Source organism: Pipra filicauda, unplaced genomic scaffold, assembly GCF_003945595.2.
Source record: "Pipra filicauda isolate LSUMZ 115617 unplaced genomic scaffold, ASM394559v2 scaffold115_size4368891_pilon, whole genome shotgun sequence".
Lineage (NCBI taxonomy): Eukaryota > Metazoa > Chordata > Aves > Passeriformes > Pipridae > Pipra > Pipra filicauda.
Genome location: NW_024103607.1, coordinates 270026 through 290618, shown reverse-complemented (window position 1 = coordinate 290618; position 20593 = coordinate 270026). Strand labels below are relative to the sequence as shown.

General features: G+C 41.5%; 1 protein-coding gene across 1 annotated transcript in view; it reads left to right on the top strand.

The window, feature by feature from the left end:
* Positions 1 to 20593, top strand: part of EDAR (ectodysplasin A receptor) — a 70792-nt gene that overhangs the window by 10506 nt on the left and 39693 nt on the right. The gene's annotated exons all lie outside the window — the stretch shown is intronic.

Below are 20593 nucleotides of genomic sequence, written 5' to 3'. Positions count from 1 at the left end.
TAAGAAACCTTGCTTGCCTGCCTCTTCACCCCAGAGGTGCCTACATACCTTAACACCTACGTTTACATCCACCAAGTTCCTTGCATGCCTGAACATGTGCTTTTGGACACTCTTTACCTGAATTGGTCTGTGCTGGATGAACAGATCCACATGCAACACATTAAGTTCTCCCTATGAGAATGGTCACACTGGTATATTTAGCCCATGCTTAGGGAGTTCAGGTGGGAGATCTGGACTTGATCTTCCTTTCGGCGTGGGGAGACTTTAGCTGTTTGACTCACAACAGTGTCCCCAGCCTCAGCTCTTGCGTGTTCTGACAGGCTTCTGTCTATCCTTCTTGGTTTTTAACCGTTACATTTTCCTAGGCATAAGTGATTATTTGGAGAGCAAAAGAAGAAGAATGCTGCTGTGTGGTGGCTAGGGTACTTGCCAGGCTGTATGGAAATGTGGGCTCTGGGCAATACTCAATATAAGATATTTAAATTTTGTTCAGAGTAAGAACTGAAGCCTAGTTTCCAAACCCTGTCCCAGGTGGTGCCCCAGTCACTAGGTTTGGGAGTGTCTGAGTGAAAAATAAAACAAAACTGACTCATGCAAAACAGAAAAGCTTCAAGAGGAGGGAGCTGGACAATCCTGTGAGAGAACCCCTGTAGCCATGCTACCCAGCCAGGGGCCCTGACTGTTCCCTCTCCATGAGCCCACCCAGCATGCCTCCAGCCTCTTAGAGGGAAGATTTCCAAAATTTATTCAAACAAAGAAGAATGCTGTCAGGCATTTGGTCTTGTGATGCCCCATAGGTGACAGGGTTATTAAGTACAAAGATATGAAGCAGTGGTAGGAGGGATTCTGTAGGCTGGATTTTGGTGGGAGTCTAGAGACCTGAATAGCAAAGCCTTGCCAGGTTCCTAAGCCCTGCCAGGGTCCTGGGCAAGGTATTTTGATGATTTCTTTTTCAAGGCATCTCACTCTTTCCAAACTCTGGCTGTTGCAAGGATGCTGCCACCTTCTGTGTCTTCCATGGAGCGCTGAGTCCATCATGGTACTGCTCCTGTTGTGAATCTGGCCTGACCCCCAATGAAGTAGGAAACTTTCTTAGGAAAAATATGCTAGATATTAGCCTAGACTAGTTAAATCAGATGTGGCTAAGAGGCAAGTAGCTCCAGGAACATCATCAGGCATGAAGGTTGATTTCTGATGGATCAGTGTCTTGTGGCCAATAGTCAGCTGCAACTGAAGCTCTCCCCACCGGGACATTTGCAAAGACCTTGCTACCATGTACATTTTTCAGTGGCTCACAGGTCAGCCTCCTCCCATGCTATAGTGCACCAGGAGCCCTGGTCCAGCCACCTGCACCATGACACCTCCGGGGACTCCTGGGGAGAGGGGCTTGGGATGTACGAGCCTTGTGGAAGTTTGTGGGTAATTGCATCACGGCCACACAAGCACCGTTTGCTTTGGAATCCACTTAAAATTTGGGTAAATATATCTAGTTAAAAAGAAAAAAAGCACACAAAACAAAACTAAAAACAAACAAACAAACAAAAACCCACAAAAAAATCAACAAAGTAGCCCTCTTGCAAATATCCAATAACCCCATGATTTTGGCACTCTCTTGAGAGACAGGTGTTGAAAATTCAGCTCCCTGTTCCAAATTAAACATTTTACTCAGTGTGTCATACACCTGCACTAATAAATTGATCTGTGGAAACTATATACTCCTCTGAAATGTGCTAACCATACTCTATATGCAAGTTTTTAGTCCTTACTAACGGTGTAGCAATACTTTTTAATCTGTTGAAGAACAGCTATTCAGAGTGCAAGCAGATAGCACAGCAGAGATTTAGGAGTGAGGGGTAGACTTCAGTGAAGGGGTCAGAGGTGGTATGAATGTGGTCATCTTAGGTCTTCGTTTCCAGGATTTTGAGTGGCTTTGGAGTTAAATTCTACAGTAACTATAATATTTTCTGAACACTGAAGATAGACTTCAAAAAAGCTATTTTTATTGTAGCCTAATTAGCTTTTATTTGGGAGACTTTGCTAGTTGAGCTAATGCACTTTTCTTGTAGTAGGCCCACTCAGCTGTTGATGTTGCTTTGGGAGCAGGAGCAGCATGATCTGATCTTTTTGTTTTGAAGACTGAAGTTATTCCCTTTTGGAGAAATTTGTTTTATTGGCCACATTAATTAGGGAGAACCGTTTTGTAGCTCTGTATACAGCTTTGACTTCTTCCTGCAAGAAGAATCTGTCTATGAGAGAGAAACAGGACCTCAGGGATTCATGTGAAGAGCTTTATGTATGTCACAGTCTGAGGAAGAAAAACGTATAGAACTGACTCCATGCAAACAGGCAAACTCATTCATTGTTTCCTTAAGGCTTTCAGCTTACATCACGATGAGGTCCTAAGAGACGGGACAGTCTTATGGCTTTTTTTTTTTTTTTTTTTACAAATTTGTATGCCCAGTATGTCATGACATGACAACAAAAGTGAAAGGGTTTTAATTGGCATATAATGTATGTGAGTTTGGGTCACTTTTCATTACATGTGAATAGTGCAGAAGAAAAATAGCAAACACAGTTTATTAGTAACAAACAAAAATGCTACCCTTTCTGCTGCACACTTGTGGGTTGAGATTTGACATAATTAAACTTGATGTAAAAATAACTCATCTGTCAATACCATCACTTGTCATGAAAGGATGAGCTCTCTAATGCATGGTTTTAATTAACTGTCATTTACTGTGGAAGTGGCTGAGATGCAGTGTACACATATGTCACTTAGGCATGTACATGAGTTTTTGGAGATGTCTTCGGAGGCAGAGCCAAGGCAGCCAAAAACCACCTCTGAGCACACATGTGAACACAAGCACTTGCTATCCACTGAAAGCTTCGTCCTTTAAACAAGTTTCCTGTTTGCCTTTTTTGGAGAAGAATTAGCTTTCATTGTTTTAAAATACATCATTATAAAATGCCCTCAGGTCTCTGCAAGGTGACACATTATACATGCAGTAAAATAAATCTAGTTCCTGAGTTGTTGTGGTACACTTGGTAGTTGTATCTTCCAGAAATGCTGTTTTTATAACCCTTTATTTATTTCAAGCAAATGGTCATGGAAATAAATAATTTTCTGTAACAGGGTTTTGCTGCAGAATACATTGCTACAGGTACAATGTAATTTTTCCACTGCTTACATAAGGCAACACATTCAGTCAGACTAAGCCATCTTCTGAGACCTACCCCAGACCAGGGAGCAGAACAGGCGCCTGCTCGAGCTGCAGAGGAGTGAGGAACGGCAGCAAGAGGAGTCATACAGAGTTAAAGAGAAGGAGTCATCAAAACCACAAAGCATCTGTGTTGAGGAAGAAACTGAGTTAATAGGAGGCACAAGACTGAATGGGGACAAAAATAGAAAATGTTTGGAGGACAGAGAGAAAGGTGATATCTCTCTGGGTGCTGGAGAAGGAATTGCTTGGGAATCCAGGGCATTTGCTGTCTCATTAATTGCTGGTGCTCTCACTCTAATGAGCACCAAACTTTATGGTTTTGATGTTCCATTTTCAGAACAGTAAAGTGATTTGTTTGGTCAGAAACACAGAAGAGGGAAAAAGTACAAAAAAATTTCATAGGGTGCAGAAAACTTAAACTTAACTCGAACTTAAAATGTGTCTGTGGATTTACCATGTAGCCCTGCATACATGTGTACATGTAACATATAAATAAGTATTCACATTTTTCATTGGCTCAGAAGTAATTTTAAAAGTCCCAGTGGTTATCAAGCTCCCCGCAGCCTTCTCAGCATGTTACTGCAGTAAGATCTGTTCAACAACAGCAAAAGATGCACAGTGCAGGCACCTACAGAAAACATTTATACTCTGGTCAAGTAGTTAATCACAAACAATTATGTGAACAATCTCCATTAATATATAAGCTTGTTATCCATACCCATATTTTTATCTTTTGATGGTCTTTCCTCACTGTCTATTGCAGCCTTTTTTTGGTAGATGCTGAAGATCCATTTGGGAAAGGAAGAATACAATGATTCTACACAGTTGTGAACTTAACAGTGCTGACCTTGATGATCTAAAAGCTCTTTTCCTAGCTAAACAGTTCTACAATTCTATGCTTAAGCCAGAAGGCCCTGATAGCGCTTCTTGAAAATTCCAAGTTATTTCTAACAGGCAGGCAGCAATGGAGCAGCTGCTTAGAGCCTTGTATTTGTTTCTCACTCTTGTGGCTCCCTGTGAGATAGGGCAAGCTGAACTGGCCTTGCTTACAATTTTTTTTTTTTGCAAAGCTGTGCACAGTTTATTGCATTTGACTTTAGGTTCAAGCAGCAATCTGTAGCGCTGTCAAGAGCTGAAATGTCAGAATGAAATACTGAATGCTATTTCCTCAGATGCTTGGTGTCGGAAATTATGGAGGCTCCAGGCTAAGTGTCCGCAACATACTCTTGTGATTGCTGAGGTGGAGCCATGCTCCATTTTTCAGTACATTGGACATGGGTTCATGAAACTGATTTCTCTGAGAACCTTCTGCTGGCACCAGATAGAAGACATCATCCCCCAAGGAAAAACAAAACCAAAAAAACAAAACAAAAAACCAGCTCACATGAAAAAGAAAAAAAAAAAAAGGATAAATGGTAAATCTTTCAAATGCAAAAAAATAGAACGGGATACCTGTGGCCAAGCTGATTGATGCCATAACTTCACATGCAGATGTATCAGTTCAGTGCTAGCATAGATGTTTCTCCTCCCTCCCAAGAGGGTAGGTGTTGGATGTGTTGTTCAGGGTCTCTTCCTGCCTTTGCTTTTGCCCTGTTTTAAATCTACTGCAAACTTAACCTGCTTTATTCGGATTTGTAATGGCATGAGGTTTGTTTGCTAGCTGGGACATGCAAGTACCTGGAGTCCTAGAAGTGCTCCTAATTTGCATTCTTAATGAAACATAATTTAAAATCCTAAATATAGAAAGTGCTCTCTAACTGAAATGGATTAAACTAGCTCCCTTTTCCCAGATCTCAACATCTGAGACATCCCTGTCAGCCCAGAAATTTTGGAAGAAGTCCTGTAAAGGCCGGGCTCTGAACTGTTTGAAAAAGAAGAATCAGAGCTTTCTGTTGGGTTAAATCCAGAATATGCTGATGGGTTCTCCCCAAAAGCAGGGCAAATCTGGGACGCTAGAATATTCCTTAAGGATCTTAGTTTTGTTGCTAATCCCGTATTGCTTTTTCATCTCAGAATCCAAGATAACTATTATGAAATGCTTCAGAAGGGCATGTTTTTTTAACTTTTAAGTTTTACATTAACCACCTATGTTATCTTTTTTTTTTCTGCCTTCTTTCCTCTATCAGTGTAATTTCAGAATATCTCCTCAGAACTGTTTTTGAGTGCCATGGATTAATGTAAGTGCCATGGTAATTTTTCACCCTGGGAAACGCCCCTTAACTGGCTCTGCACCACAAATTGCATCCTTACGCCCCAACTTTTATTGGGGCTTTGAGCGATACTATGATATGGACAGTAAGTATCTCTGCAAATTGCCAGGTGTTATTCTCTCTTTATGACAGACATTTTTTGCCCACGTCACTACAAAGCCTTCAGTAATTAGCTCAACTCCTGCTAATGCTAGAGTTTCAGCAGCCTGAGCTCTGGGATGTTCATCTGTGTTTTTCTATGTCCTGACACTGTCCTGAGCGCACTCTTCTTTCTCTCCTATTGTTTGCTTCATATATCTCAGTGCTGTATGGCTTTGCCTCCCATCACATGGGTTCAGTGTAAAATTAAGTCCTCACTACCCAGGTTTTCTTTCCAGAGGAATTTAAGATGCTGAATGAAACTGGCTTTAGAGAGAGGATGGATATACCTAAAATGAGGAAACTAGCCTTTCCTCAGAAAATATGGGCATGATATAAACTGATGCCATAGTCCTCATCGTCTCCCACCAAGTCAGAAACCTCCTTTCCATCCTTTACAGGCAGCCAGCAGGTTACTGCTTCCCTTGCAGCAACGGTGGCTTAAGCATTCCGCCCAGCGCCTGGTCCCACAGCTTGGCTCCAAAGGTGAGGAAAGGCTGGGCTAAAACACAGGTGCCCACACTGGCAGCCAAACACATTTCATCCTTGCGCCCCATGCCGCAGGCTGCTGGCTGTCGCTGGCTCCTTCCCTGGGCGCGCCCTCACGCACTTGTTCATGCCCGTCTGTCTTTTCCTCCACCCACTACCTGCATCAGGGGTTTGATTTTTCTTTTTCTCCCCTTTCTTTTTTTGCCTCAAAGTGATAGCAATTCCTAGTGCATTTATCTTAGATGATGTGGTCGTTGTAAGATGAAGTACCTGCAGCAGCCAGTCTGCGGTTAATTTGAACACAGGCGAGTCTCAACAATGAGCTTAAAGGAGGGTGTCAGGTATAAATCTTGTCTTCAAACAGCCAGGGTGCATTCCAGACTTCAGAGACACCTCTTTGTGTGGAAGGTTGGTTTTATTTTTTTATGCCTTCTTTTTCTTTTTCTTGGACCTGGAAGAGGATGAAAGTGGCGGGGTGTGTGAGTTCGTTTAGGCTGATAATGAGAGTGGGGCTCACGGGCATGGTAATTTGGCAGCCTCTTCACTTCCTGTAACAGTTTAAAAAAAATCATTCAAGGGCTGCTTAAAGACAAATATTTTTTGTTTAACTACTGGTGGTTCATTTTCTGAACAACCATGCAATTAATCTTATTTGTATTAAAGAAGCAGGCTACTTTTTGCAAGGTTTTCTGAGCTATAATTAATGAAGATCAAAAATGTTAGAGACATAATATTTAACTTTTCATAGGTGCAACTGCACGACATCTGCAACAATTAGAGAAGCAAAAGAAAAAGGCATTGTGTTGGGGTATTTTCCCTTCAAAGTGTCTTTTTTAAACCTCTTTCCTGTGCACCTCTCTTCAGTGCTCTAGCTGGGAACATAATTTCTGGGGAGGAGACTAATTGATACTAAAACCACAGTTCTCTTTTTTTCCTAATTGCATTGATTTATAAACATATAATTCAAAAATGTTATCAGCTATGTCAGACTCATGGACTGAGCCCACAAAGTTAACACAAGCTACCTGTGTTGCACCTTGAAGGATCAGACCCAAACAAGAGGGTTTATTGCTTGCATAGTAGTTTTCAAGCAAATGCATGTGTGTGTTAAAACTTCAAAAGCATCTCAGCAGTTTCATGATTTTACATGTAAAAAAATCCTGGATGTTTTGCCACTAGGAATTCTGTAGTGCAGATTATCTTTTATTTGTGCTGCTTAAAACATAATTAGTTTGTAATAAGTAGTAGCTTATTTATCTCTGGATGATGAAATAAAGAACAACACTGGAATGTATCACTTGAAGACATATGACAAGAAACATGCATAGTTTTACCTTGGCACTAGCTGCCTCCCACTCCATCAAACTTCCAGCTACTCTAGCAAAAAGAAAATCTGGTTTTCACTGGCTTGTCAAAATTCAGATGGCTCCAAATGTGACACTCAGATTATAGAATCATAGGATATTCTGAGTTAGAAGGGACCCATCGGAACCATCGAGTCTAACTCCTGACCCTGCACTGGACAATCCAATAATCACACCATGTCCAAATGCTTCCTGAACTGGACAGGCTTGGTGCTGTGACCACTTCCCTGGACACTTTGCCTTTACAATGGGCACACAATTTCATTACACCGGGGATCACTTTTTTCATATGTATGTGGTATTTTGCTGGCACTTCACTAGCTCTAAAAAAAAAAAAAAAAAGCTGCACCTACAGCATTCCTATCACTATCAGAGCTCTTCTGTCATTGCTAAAGCAAAATCATGTCTGTCATCTGTGTGATCTTCGATAAATCTGATCTCAGACATTGTTTGAGGAACAAGCTATCCTGGTGTGATCCCAAAACCAGTAGAGGCACCATCTGATGTGTACTGAACCATGCTATGAATGAAAGAATTAATCTTTGTCCTTTCTTTGTGGGATACAAGTGTCACGTGACATATGAAGAAATTACAACCTAAGGATGTCCACCACACGATAGATGTCCCACCTGACGCTGAGTGCCACCTGATGCTGAGTCCCTTCATCTCCAGTAACAAAAAACTAGACACTTGGAGGCAAATATGAGAAAGGGTTGGGTTGCAGGGCAGTGCTGAGCAGCTTGCTGCTGTGCCTCAGCAGCCTGTGCCCCAGCTACTGCTTCCCAAGGAGAGAGTGACCTGGTGCCATTGTGACTGAGGGCACTTGAGTTTAACCCATGCTTGATGTCTGAAGATAGATAGATAGGTTTGATTTGAAGAAATGTTTGCAAAACTGAAACATGGAAAGTTGCAGATGCTGATTACATCACATTTATTTCAGTTTACTTTGTGACTCATAACCTTCCTGAGTATATGCAAGCAAAAAAAGGCTGATAATTTCTTGTACTTAAATGAAAACTTATCCATCATATAAAACAGACATCTGGTCTCCAAAGCTCTTCCTCTATCCCCTCTCAAGGTCAAAGCCCAGTATGCTGCTGAGTGTACCCTCAGAGCAGGACCACTGATTTGAGTGAGAGCATTGCGCTTTGTGCAGAGACCACCTGAAGCAGGGTGGCTTGGGGGTGCCAGGAGAATTAGCAGCAACATGCTACCTCAGTCCCAGTAAAACCAGGCACAAGAAAATGTCAATGGCTTCAGCTTTTGTTCTTAATTGCAAAACTGTTCTACACTAAAAATGCACATCTCCAGTACCGAAATCTTTATGTTCTTTGAATAAGTTCCAGATTTTTATGTTTTAACTGAGGTGAACCCCTCCCACAGTCCCCTCCTGTTACTCATCTTTCTAAGCACTCTTTCATCTTCTTATCTTTCAGACTGTAAGATCTCTGAGAAAGAGACAGTCTTTATTTGTGTACTGTACAGCACCCACATATTTAACACTAAACTCACATGTGTGCCTACACTGTGAAAGAGTTGCCAAACAGTGTGGTTTAAGAGCGTGTCAAGGGTGTTAATTTCTAACTATTAAAAAGGGAGTGAGAAACAGCATGAACAAACTGTAATTTTTTGTTCAAAATGAAGTGATAGAACATGGAGTGCCCAGAAGATTTCAGAGAGCCTCCAATAGAGCCTTGGTTAGTACACAACCAAGGTTGTCTGTGCAATGACAGTTCTGTGCCTTAGCTTCTTTCTGTTCAGTGCAACTTGTACATTAATCACAGCCATCATTATGAAAACATTTTGATAAGGATGTTCTCAGGAGGAGCTGGAGAGCTCTAAAGAAGCTGCAGTCACCATGCTCACACTTAACAGGCTCTGTTTGCTCAGGGAAATGAAGTGGGTTTGGGTTTTTCTTTACCTCTCCAGCCTGTCCCCATTTATCCAGCAGATCTACTGTGTGAGGCCCTGGATTTTTGATCCTGCCCTCAAAATTCAGGCCTGCTTTAAGGTCGAAGGAGCAATGCCTTTGATGACTTTTGTTTATTATACCATACTTATATGTTCAGTTTATAGGTAAAAACACAGCTAGTTTGACTCTTGACACTTTTTCACATGATGTGGTTCTTTTTTCTGGTGACTTGCTAGATCATGAAGTAAGTAAAAAAAATAGTATTTTCACCCTCAGTTCATTCAGAAATAAGTAACTGCATGGGCACCAGTTTATATATGGGAAGTTTATATATGTTTATATATGTTTTCTTTTCCTGACTACCATTATAACCTGAAATCAGAAAATCACACTGCATCTTGCTTTTATGTGGTCTCAAAGATGAAATCTTTTAGTGTTGTTTTTTTTTCTGCCTGTGATTTTAAAAGAGTAAAAGATGCTTCTGAAGAGCTGTATTCATTTGCCTGCCTGTGTGTGGCTACTGCCTTTTAAACTTTGCTACATAAGATGTCCATGTGAGGCTGGCAGGTCTGATCCAGGACCTTGAGGGGACCTACTGCCTTTTGGAGTGGCACACTGGGGTCAGGCAGGGTGCCGTAGGACATCTGAGATGCTACCAGACACCTGTACATGGGCAGCTCTGTTGAGCACTTTTTGAGTCCAGCAATGAGAAGAATTGCTTAGTTAACAGCTTCAGATCCTCTACCGTGTCATCAGACAGCTTCTTTTTCCCCAAGGACATCATACATTTCTTCTTCCTTGCTCTTATGGGGGTTCCCAGCTATCCAAGTAAACACAACTTTATGCTTGTCACTGCATACCTTGAATGTAAATATGGTCCCCTTTACGACACCCTAGTAAGGTTTAAAAATTATAGAGATACTTTAATATCACAAATATGAACATATTATTAACTCTTAACAAACTTTTATGAAAATCAGAGAAAAAATATAAAAAGTTGGCTAAGGGATAAGGTTAAAGCAGGATTTCTTTGAGTTTTAGCTCCAATAACATTGGATGTCCAAAAAGTGAGCTCACTCTAATTTTTTTAAATTATTATAAATTTCCTGTGCCTTGTGCAAATTGCCCTCTTTCCAAAGGAAAAAGATCAGGCCTTGACATGACTGAACAAGTAATATCATGTATACTTTAACAGATACAACTGCTAGATAAAGAAATTGCACCTATTGAAAAAAGCAACTTATGTTAAGTTTGCTTTTTTCAAGCCTGACCTATTGCAGAGTCTAGAGATTTATTCTAATACTTTGTTCAAACCTTCAACTTAGTGTTATCATATAAAGGAAGATCATTGGCAATTTCAGAAAAGCTCAGCCTCTTCTTTTAGTCAAGACTTACTTCCCTCTGGATCCATTTCTTTATTAAAGACACATGACAAAGTGAAGTTAAAGTATATCTGCATCTGAGGAAGGATGCGGATTTGTTTCTTGTAGTGGTAGTAGGCTGTTCAGGATCAACATACAATATTGCTTGTGAGGAATAATCACATTTAAAAGTCTAGAAGAGAACTACCCCTCCAGCATTCCTTCTTGCCTTTGCCCCAGACTTTTGGCACTTTATAGAAACTGTCCTTGTCCCCATTACATTGAATCTGGGAAAAGCAAATTTGAGTGTGTGATGGCATTGATCCGTAGTAATGAAATGTTTTTAAAAACCTTTTTTACTTTACCTTGCACTCAATGCTAGAAGTATAACACAAGAGCTGTCCTGAAACAATATTGCTGCTGAGCCTTGGAGAGCCTGTCTTCTTGGCAGTTGCCATCAGAAGCCAGAGTGGAGCTTTCACACTCAAGGATTTAATGTCTTTTCTAAATATAAGTTTAGGCCAGCTGGTAGTACAGGGGAAGCTGTATGAGGGATGAAGTCTGGCACATCTGAGGACTGTCTATCTCAGTGCCTTGTGTCAAGATGAGGACTGGTCTTCTGTGTCCACCACCACAGAGTTCTCCAGACCAGTTTCACAGAGGAGTTTGCATTAATGTTAATAAAGGTTACACGCGGAGAGGAGCAGCCTTTTCAGCCAGTAATTTGTTCACATACACACACGCAAACCCTGCTAACACTGTTTCTAAGCAACTTAAACCATTAATAAATTCAGTTCTAATTCAGAAAAGAGTTTTAGACAAGAAAACTGGGAAAAGGCTTTGGAAAATACAAACCAATTCAAACGTAGGATTTGCTAAGTGAAACAGTTTATATGTTTATGACATTTTATCTGATAAAATTGCTTATTTATTTTAAAGGGAGCTAAAATCTTTTCCAAAACCACGGGGAAACACCACCAGCCAGATCTTCTTTGTATGCACCATTTCATACCATCTGAACTCAGTCCTCAATTTGACCAGTGAAGTTCCTTGGAAATATGCCCTCCAATTGTGCCGGGAAAACATTAGCTGCCTGGAGGCACAGACTGCCAGACCTGTTGCAGCACCAGCAAGCAGGCGTGTTTGGTCCAAAGGCTGAGGAGATTTTCCCCTCCCAGAGGAAAGGAGTGCTTGGCTTAGTGGCTTCCCATCCTTCCTAACTGGAAAGCTGCTTTCTTTGCTCACACCAAGGCAAAAAGAAGAGGGGAAAAGCAGCCCAAATCACACCACCCTAGCTTTAGGACCCAGAGTGTAGCAGTCCCAGTGTTCACAGTGTGAGACACAGTACCAGGCACCCGAGAGTGGTGAGGTACCCACAGGGTGTCCCTGCTGAAGAGCCCTTCAAGGAGCCCCAGGAGGGTCTCCCACCCCCTGAGCTGCCTGGATCAAGCAGGAAAGTGAACTGCAGAGTATTGCCTACCTGCTCTCTGGCGTCTGGGTAGGGTGCTTGGGGGAAAATATGGGCTTCGTCAGGATCACTGCTCAACACCATAATGGATGGCTAATTATAGGTCTTGCAGTGAAAGAAGCAGCCCCACAGAGATCTTAAGCTACTAGACTTCAAGTAGGGATGTTATTTCTGAGATATTATTCCCACAGGCCAAAGTACAATTACAGTGGTGGTTTATGCTTCCTTGAAAAAAAAAAAAAAAGAAAAAATTTAAGTGAGCAAAGTATATGGTTTTAAATTAATCCTCTTATAAAAGACTCATTTGGACACAGTTTCATGTTTTGCTTCCTCCTTGTATTTCCAATGATATCCTTGAAAGTCTCTGGTTTGAATCTTTGCACAGCACAGGATAAAGAGCCCAAGCAGGTACAGCATGGCAAGCTTGATCCTGCAAGTTTTGGATACTTTCTTTGAAATCATCAGGAAACTTGATCCTGTATAACAAAAAAAGAAAGAAGCCCTTTGCTATGCAGTACTCCTCCAAAACAGCCAAGAGAAATTAACATTGTTCCCTCTACATAGAGGAGAACAAGTTTATGAAGCAAGTCAGGGGTCTACTTTATTCTTATTGGGAGCCTAAAAATATGGTTAGTTGCACCTGGCCACTCTGAGGTGAGATATGGCAATACAATTCTTTGCATGCATCCTAATTAACACCAAGAAAAAGGTTCCCACAAGTTGTCCCTATCGGATCTCTCCCCAAAATATAAACTGTATGAGGAAAAGATTGGGAAAAATGAGCTCTCAGATTTTCAAGCAAGTGAGAAGCCATCTTACCCTCTCTAAAGTGTCACTTCCTTGGGCAAAGACACAGAAAAATGGATGCAGTTTGAAAGCTTGGAGCTGGCATGGAAGTGGTCTTTGCTGGGGAATGCACACTTGAAAATAAAATCCAACTTGAAAAAAAAATGGGCAGAGTATGAGAGGGTTAGGAGCAGTTTGCAAGCTGTGCCTTAGGAAGGGGCAGTGGAAGAGAGGAAGAATTAAACTTTTAGAACTGAGGACCATGCATTTGAATTTATCTGCCTGCGATAAATTCAAAGTCAGAGTACTGTTTAAAGGGTCCTTTGAGTTCACTCGGGATGTCATTGAAGTGCAGAAGCCCAAGGTTTATACATGTCCAACACTTCATACTGTACTACTGAGAAACAGCATGCAGTGGGGATGGTGAGAAGTCATTCAAACAGAGGGAAGATAATAGATAGGACCATATTTTTCAGTCTTATTCATATAATAACCTCAATTCCAAAACACATAGAAGGATTTTATGAAAGGATATACAAATTGTGTATAAGAAAAGGCTGGTTCATAGGAGCATGCCTCTGGCGTCATGACATGGTAGAAAACACAGCACTGTGTGTGCTCAGCAATACTTTCCATTTCCATTTGGAATGTGTGGGTTTGGAGCATGTGACTAGAGTAGTAATATTTTAGGTTTTATGAAAATGGGCTCTGAACTTTGCCACGTGAAGGAGGCTCAAGCATTTTATCTAGAAAGAGCAGTGGGGCTTTGGTTGCATGGCCACTCTGCAGGGAGGGAGGTGGTTCTTTGCAGGCCTGCACCTCCCCAGACTCGAGCTTGATGACGTTCCCTTTCCTAGGCATCAAGGATCCTTCCCTAACCACGGTTTAAATAGGATGCCTGTTTTCTGATCTTAAATAGCACTGTCAGCAGCTTGATACTTCAAAGACCATGCTAGGCTGCTGGCTGGGCGCCAGTTCCCAGGAAGAAGGGTGCCCACATGGCATGACACATGGTCACTTGGCATGGCAGCTGGTGTTTCTATTTGTCTCGTTTCCAATCACCAGTGCCAAACCTGCCCCTTTGGTGAAGCCCAGGATCTCACCTAAAGCCATGCCCACTGACCACATGCCACGCAAACATGGTTGCCTTTGCAAACATGATTAGTTGTCTCTGAGATGTACAAGAGCCTGGGGAGTAGCTCTATCTTTAGCAGAGAAAACCTGTTCCCTGAGTTGCAGGTATATGGGAACAAACAAGAGTGGATGTGAGCACTTTAATTACCAAACTAGTAGTCTGTAGCAGAATTATCCCAACCTCCAGTTCTCTGAACACATTTAAAGGATGAAAGTGCGTGATTCATGTGCAAAAGAGGCACTAGTCATCACTGAATATCCTAGTCGTAGAGTAAGCTGAGTATTGTTCTTAAAGCCTATTGGCTTTCCAAAGATTTCAATTTGTGTGACAGGATGCTAGATGTATTGCCCAAATGGTCTGTCAAATCTATCACAGTGACAAGGAAATACTGTGTACTTCTCCTTCCCTCTGAAATTCCTTGAATATCTGATGCTAGCAGTTCAGCTGATAATGCAAAGAGGGATGAAAGCAGACAGCCTTGTTTAGAAAAAGTGACTTTTCAAATGGGCTGTGACAGGCTCCCTTCATCTTACTATAACATGTCATTTGGATGCAAGCAACAGACTGCAAATAAACCCGTTGGTGCAGCAAAGGCTACAGCATTTCTCATATTTTCACTAATTGTGATTGTCGATTAATCATTAATGTACTAGTCATTATTCCATTACTTGGAATATATAGAGTGTTGCATTTCAGACTCTGAGCTCGAATTTACCTATTTTCACAAGACTTTTAAAGTTTCTGATCAGGCTGCTAAGTATGGGTTTATGTTAGGGTAGGTCTCTGGTGCTTATAGTGGTATTGTTTTGATAGGGAAATTATACGACTAGTTCCTTTGAGTGCAGTGAACACACACTGGTTCTGTCTACATGATCATCTTTTATTAATTCTGTCAACTGCTGTATAGAATGTGCTCTTTGTGTGTCATGGCTCAAATCCAGATGCCGCCAGGATCACTGAGAACTTTACCGCAGACTTCAGTGGGATTTAACCTGCACAGCTGTGCCTGATGCTTCACCCAAGGGAGGAAGCAGTCATGTTCATCCTCAAATGCCAGGTTGTACCTTTGAACCAGGGTTGTTCAGACAACCCACGTCTTCTCAAGTGTCTAAGCCCCTCCTAGTCTAGGGACCGTGTCTCTATCCCTCACAGGTCTGGAGTTAGGCACTTCAGTGACCACTGTACCCCACCAGACGGAAGCTGGTGTGTGGAACTGTTCACAGAGACACAGCCATGTCCCTCTGTGCATCCCAGTAAACGCTGCTGGAGAGGACAGGTTTTAGATCTCTAATACAATGGAAAAATCTCTAAAGGACAAGGGAAAAAACCCTACCAAGAAAACATGGCTGGGCTGACTGTGTTTGTTTTTCTCAGAGCAAACAAGCACCATACAATGTGTGAACAGAAGCTACCGCTTGCCCACCATGGAGTTAGCACAGCAGAAGAAATATATCCGTGTGACAACAGTCTCAGCACAGAGCCTGATGCATGCTTTGGGCTTTGCCTCTCCTGGCTTAGCCCCAAAATACATTAAAGTAGCCTGAGGGCTGCTTTGACTTGTATCCAACTATAAGGGCTCCAGTGGACCACAGAGGCACACAGGCAGGGTATAGTAATGGTTACAGGTTTTCTAAGCTATCTGAAGCATCTATGGCAGCTCATCAAACTGATCCATGGCAAGATAACTAAAGTCTACTCAGCTGCACATGAGCTCACCCTCCTAAGACAGGTCCAAGGCTTTACAGAAATAAACATGTTTACATAGAACAAATGTTTCCCATATTTGCTGCTTCCAAACTAATCTACAGCAGTCACTCTATCATGGCAATTATTGTTCTGTGTTTCAGCCCCTCCCTTTAAAGCATACTCTTACTATGCAACACAACAAATTCTGCTAGTCTACTTACCTGTGCAGTTCATGCTTTAGCCTCCATTACTGCAGTGTACTTCCAGGATAGCCTCCCTTCTCCTAGGATAACCTTCCGTGATGTGAGGCCAAGAACAGAAACAGCAGCGCTGCACAATGGATTGGCATACTGTGTTTGAGCTACCTAAGAATATGCATCTGTGCCTTCTTTGGGTTGGAAAGACAGCATTAGCCTTTTCTGATGCTGTAGAGCAGTTTTTCATATACCTATGGAAAGATGTTATTTCCCTATGAGAGGAGACTCCTTTCCAGCTGCAGCAGAGTCAGTGAGTTTCATATGGATACATCTCAAGAGTTGCAGATAGAAGTGCTGCCAACATTCAGACCTTAAGCACAGGATGTTAGTGGCAACTATTTGAAGCATGAGAGCCGTTAAATATGTGGTCCTCACACTGCTTTCTTAGGTGCATAGTGATATAACTCTCAATTTGTTCCAGTTTTTTTCATGATGGATATTAATTTCGCTAAGCAAACAGATTGAGAATGCTCTAACAGCCACCTTCAGAAGAAGCCCTAGAGGTTTAATGTGCTTTAACTTCATGAGTTTAGTTCGTTCTTCCAGTTCAGGTCCTCTCTCAGGCTCCCCCCACGTTTACAAGCCTTTAGTGTTATTTTAGCTTTTTGCTCATGCATTCATCATAATATGTGAAAATCACAGTTGACACAATGACAAAAGTTGTCACATTGAATACATTGTTTGCTTGGTTTGAACAGTTATTTTTATAGTCTCTCCAGAGAAAGTTTCTTATTCAAATTTGCCAGAGATACTCAACAAGTTTAACTAGAAACTTGGCATTTCCTCTTCCAAAAATTCTTCGAATTATATTTTCCAGCAATGGACTAATTAACAACATCTTGCTTTACAGAGGCACACATCCCTATGCACTTGATTTCCTCAACATATCTGCACCTGGAGTTTAGGGATCAGCTGTTCGGCACAGCATCACACAGCCAGTAGACAGCTCACCTAGGAGACACACTGATCAATCCTCAAAATTCAGTTTTGTGTAAATGAGGGATAAAAATCCCACCAGCTCATGACAAGGGAGATTCTTCACGCTCCGACTGAGATTTCTTCAGTGTTCTACACTATATATTTTGCATACTGAATCTCTCACCAATTTAATTTTCCCCAAGGCATTCATACCATTCTAAGTGAAACAACTGTTCTTCTCCAAACCAGTGGAACGAGACATCGTGTTTGACAGGAAAGGCCCAAAATTTATGTTTTGCTTGCTTCAAGCTTCGACCTAAATTTACCAAAACAGTTTTTCCAAGAAGGATAGTCCCTTGTTATTTACATCCACTGAACACCACAGTCAGCTGTGTGATCCAGGACTGTCTGTGTCTGGCTTATTTCTGTAGTGATACCTGCAGACATTTTAACCTGAAGGATGGGTAGTATACTTTAAATTTTATTTGTGACCAATAAGGAATCACCACCATGTTTAAATTTTTAGCTTAGAAATATCACCTACCACAAATTTGGGCTAGGTAGATTCACTAGCACCATAAAATACTTTATATGCTTTTGGACCCAAGAAATCATGGACCTGTTTGCAAGAACTCTGGAACTATCACTATTAGCCTATGGGGCTGAAAACAATACCCCTAGGTACAGAAAATTTGTTAGTGTGACTTGCAATCTACAGTGTAGTGAAGGTAGAAGAAACTGAGGAGACATGGTAATCCAGCAGCAGCAGTAGCCATGATTTCAGGGAGGTTGATAGATCTTGCCACAAAAAAGGAGCTGAGATCTGCATCCTAGAAATATGTTTATTTAGACTAAGATAAATTTAGGGTGAGATTACCACCAACATCCTTCCCAGCTCTACAAAAGACAAAAGAAATGGCTAGAAAAGGTTAGTGTCTGGCTGTCCTGCCAGCCACCAGTGAGCAAAGCTGTTTATAAAAGAAAAGGAACAAAACCCCAAACTTTGTCATTCTACAAAGTCTCATCTATTCCGTTTCCAAATTATATAACATTTTAGGCTTTAAGGAGTAAACAATGTATTTCTGCTTCTGGCTCTTCAAGCAGCTATTTGATTTGCCACTCTCAGCTCTAAGACACTGGGTTCACTGCATGTCCTGCTTTGCCTCCTGTCTCCTCCTACCGCCTGGACACCGAGCTCTGTGCAGACAGCAACCCTAGTTCCTCTTGAGCCCACATGGAGCCCAAGAGCACCCAGCATTAGTGTCATGTCCTATTCGGGATGTTTACTTTGCCCACATGTGCCTTATCTCTGCCCCCCTTCTCCCCTCCCCACTGCTATAAATGCCTGTCCCATCATAGATCACAGATCAGATGTGGAGGCATCGCTTTGCTGCGCATAACGTTTTTTCCAACTTGCCCTGCAGAAGCAACACACACATCTTTTTAACAGAAAACATAACTAATCAAAATATATCAAAATGATTTGGGAGGTAGATCTCACAGTCTGTCTTGTTCCGGAGGGGAGGTTGCTAGGTCAACTAGCTCTAAGCAGCACTGCAAGGTGCTCCAGAAAGTACTGAAGGAGGTATTCCAGTATGAGCTGTTTTTGTGTGAGCTGATCCAGACAAAGAGAAGGCTTCCTCTACTTCAGATAAATTCAACAGACTAGAGCTGGCTTTGATGTACACACAAGCTTTCTATTCAGGATAAACTCAAAACAGTGTGATCCCATCCCAGCAGCTAGGATTGAGAAGAGCTGGCAGATCAAATACACAGTCTTCCCCCTTCCTGTAATTCTCCAAAAATGTTCTGTTAGCACTGGCTTGCTCATGTGACAGTGTAAGTAGAGCTTTGACCTGTTTGTTAGACCCTTTTCAAAGCAGATACTTGATTCAAGCAAGTGCTTGTGAAGTCAAGCAAGCAATAATACACCTGCAAGGCACTCTGGTGTATTTTTAATGCACTGTCTTTTGAGGAGACTAAAAAAAAAAAAGGTAGAAAGCTAAAAACATATATTTTCATCATCCGTCTCTTTTGTCCTTGGGGCCTGATTTTACTGCAACCTGTAAGATGGGGTTCTTTAAAACTTTACCACCTGTAGCAACATGGAAATTTCACTCTCTGAACACACTTTCTGTTTACTAGGGGTCACATAGTGTTAATAATGGGGAAATCCTAGGGTTTGCATGAAATTGAAGCTTCCCATATTTCTTCTAAGTTGTTGATCTTCAAAGTTCAGAGGTGCTGGCTCTGCAGGAGCAGTCACTGCTTTATACTTAACAAAGCTTCTGAGAAGCTCAGTGTCTCCAAGTGAAACCCATCTTTCAGTCTTCCACACTGAGAAAAAAATACAGTCAACACTAATCCATTGCAGATGTACTCCAAAAAGACAAGACATAAGTTTCACTATAGCACCTCCTAGGCTCTGCATATTACATATCACTCTGCTTTGTTTTTATGCTCAGGACATCAGTTAAATGCAATTAGTTTACCTAATTTTAACATGGTTGATCAAAGAAAAATTAAATATCTGCAATGCGTTTTTACTGAGGTCTATAGTTTTGTGTTGTTTTGTTAAAAAGATATTATCTATTAAGGCATCCTGAAGTAGTTTGAGCTTCAAGTTGGCCACCAACTGACACGGGTGATACTCAGAGAGGTTAATAGACAAAGGGGAGCAATTTCTTTGTTCTGTTTAAAACAGAACTGTTCTTGCCAGCCCTCACAACTGGATTCTCTCCTGACCACACAAGTGTTTTTGCCCGTAATACATTCAGTCCTCAAGAAAGAGACGTTAGAATTTGAGGATGAAAGCAGATTTTTGTAGTGGAAATATTGCAAAGATGTTCTGCCAGGAAAATCTTTTTCAGCAACTTGAGCATTCAACTCAAAATAGCAGCTCATGATGCTGAAGTCACTGGATTCATCCAGCATCACAGTGAAGCTGGCATGGCTCAGCAGTCTGCAGGAGATATGATGACAACTTTCTGATGGTGCAGATTGCTTTTGTTCTCCAGATGAAAACATTCTTACCATGGCAGTCTCAACAACCCCTTCACCAGCCTGGCAAAGCAAGGAGCATGAAGAATGGAAATGTGTTGCTATGGCATCACTAGCAGAACAGCAAATTTGGTCGAGTTTACTCCAGAAGAATGAAAAACCCAGGGCAGTTGTTAGGCACAACTGGAATGTATTTGCTGCTGCATAAATAGCAACACTACAAAACTGATATATGTCTTACAGATGCAAGATATTTTTTCTCATCTTGGTAGTAATGCCAACATAGATTATGGGGAAGGAAGTAGAAGAGCAAGTCAGAAAACCTACCAGCTTCAAACATGTAGTAGCTTAATAGATGAGATTTTATAGTCTCTAGTAGATCCCTAGCTGACTGCAGGACCTTTATTGTCTCACCGTCTCATCTGGGGTTGGGAAAAAAAAAGAGCTTATAAACTCTTCAATGCAATGCTTTGAAGGGTGGCCCAGGATTTCATATAATTACTCTGTTCAGCTTTAGACATTCACCTCAAAAAAGATGAGGTCAAGGTGGAGAAAATCCAGGTAGAAGCACAAACAGCCATTGCTCTAGAAATCGTGGCTTAATGGTGCAAGACAGGGTGAATCAGTACTGTTACGCATAAAACATGA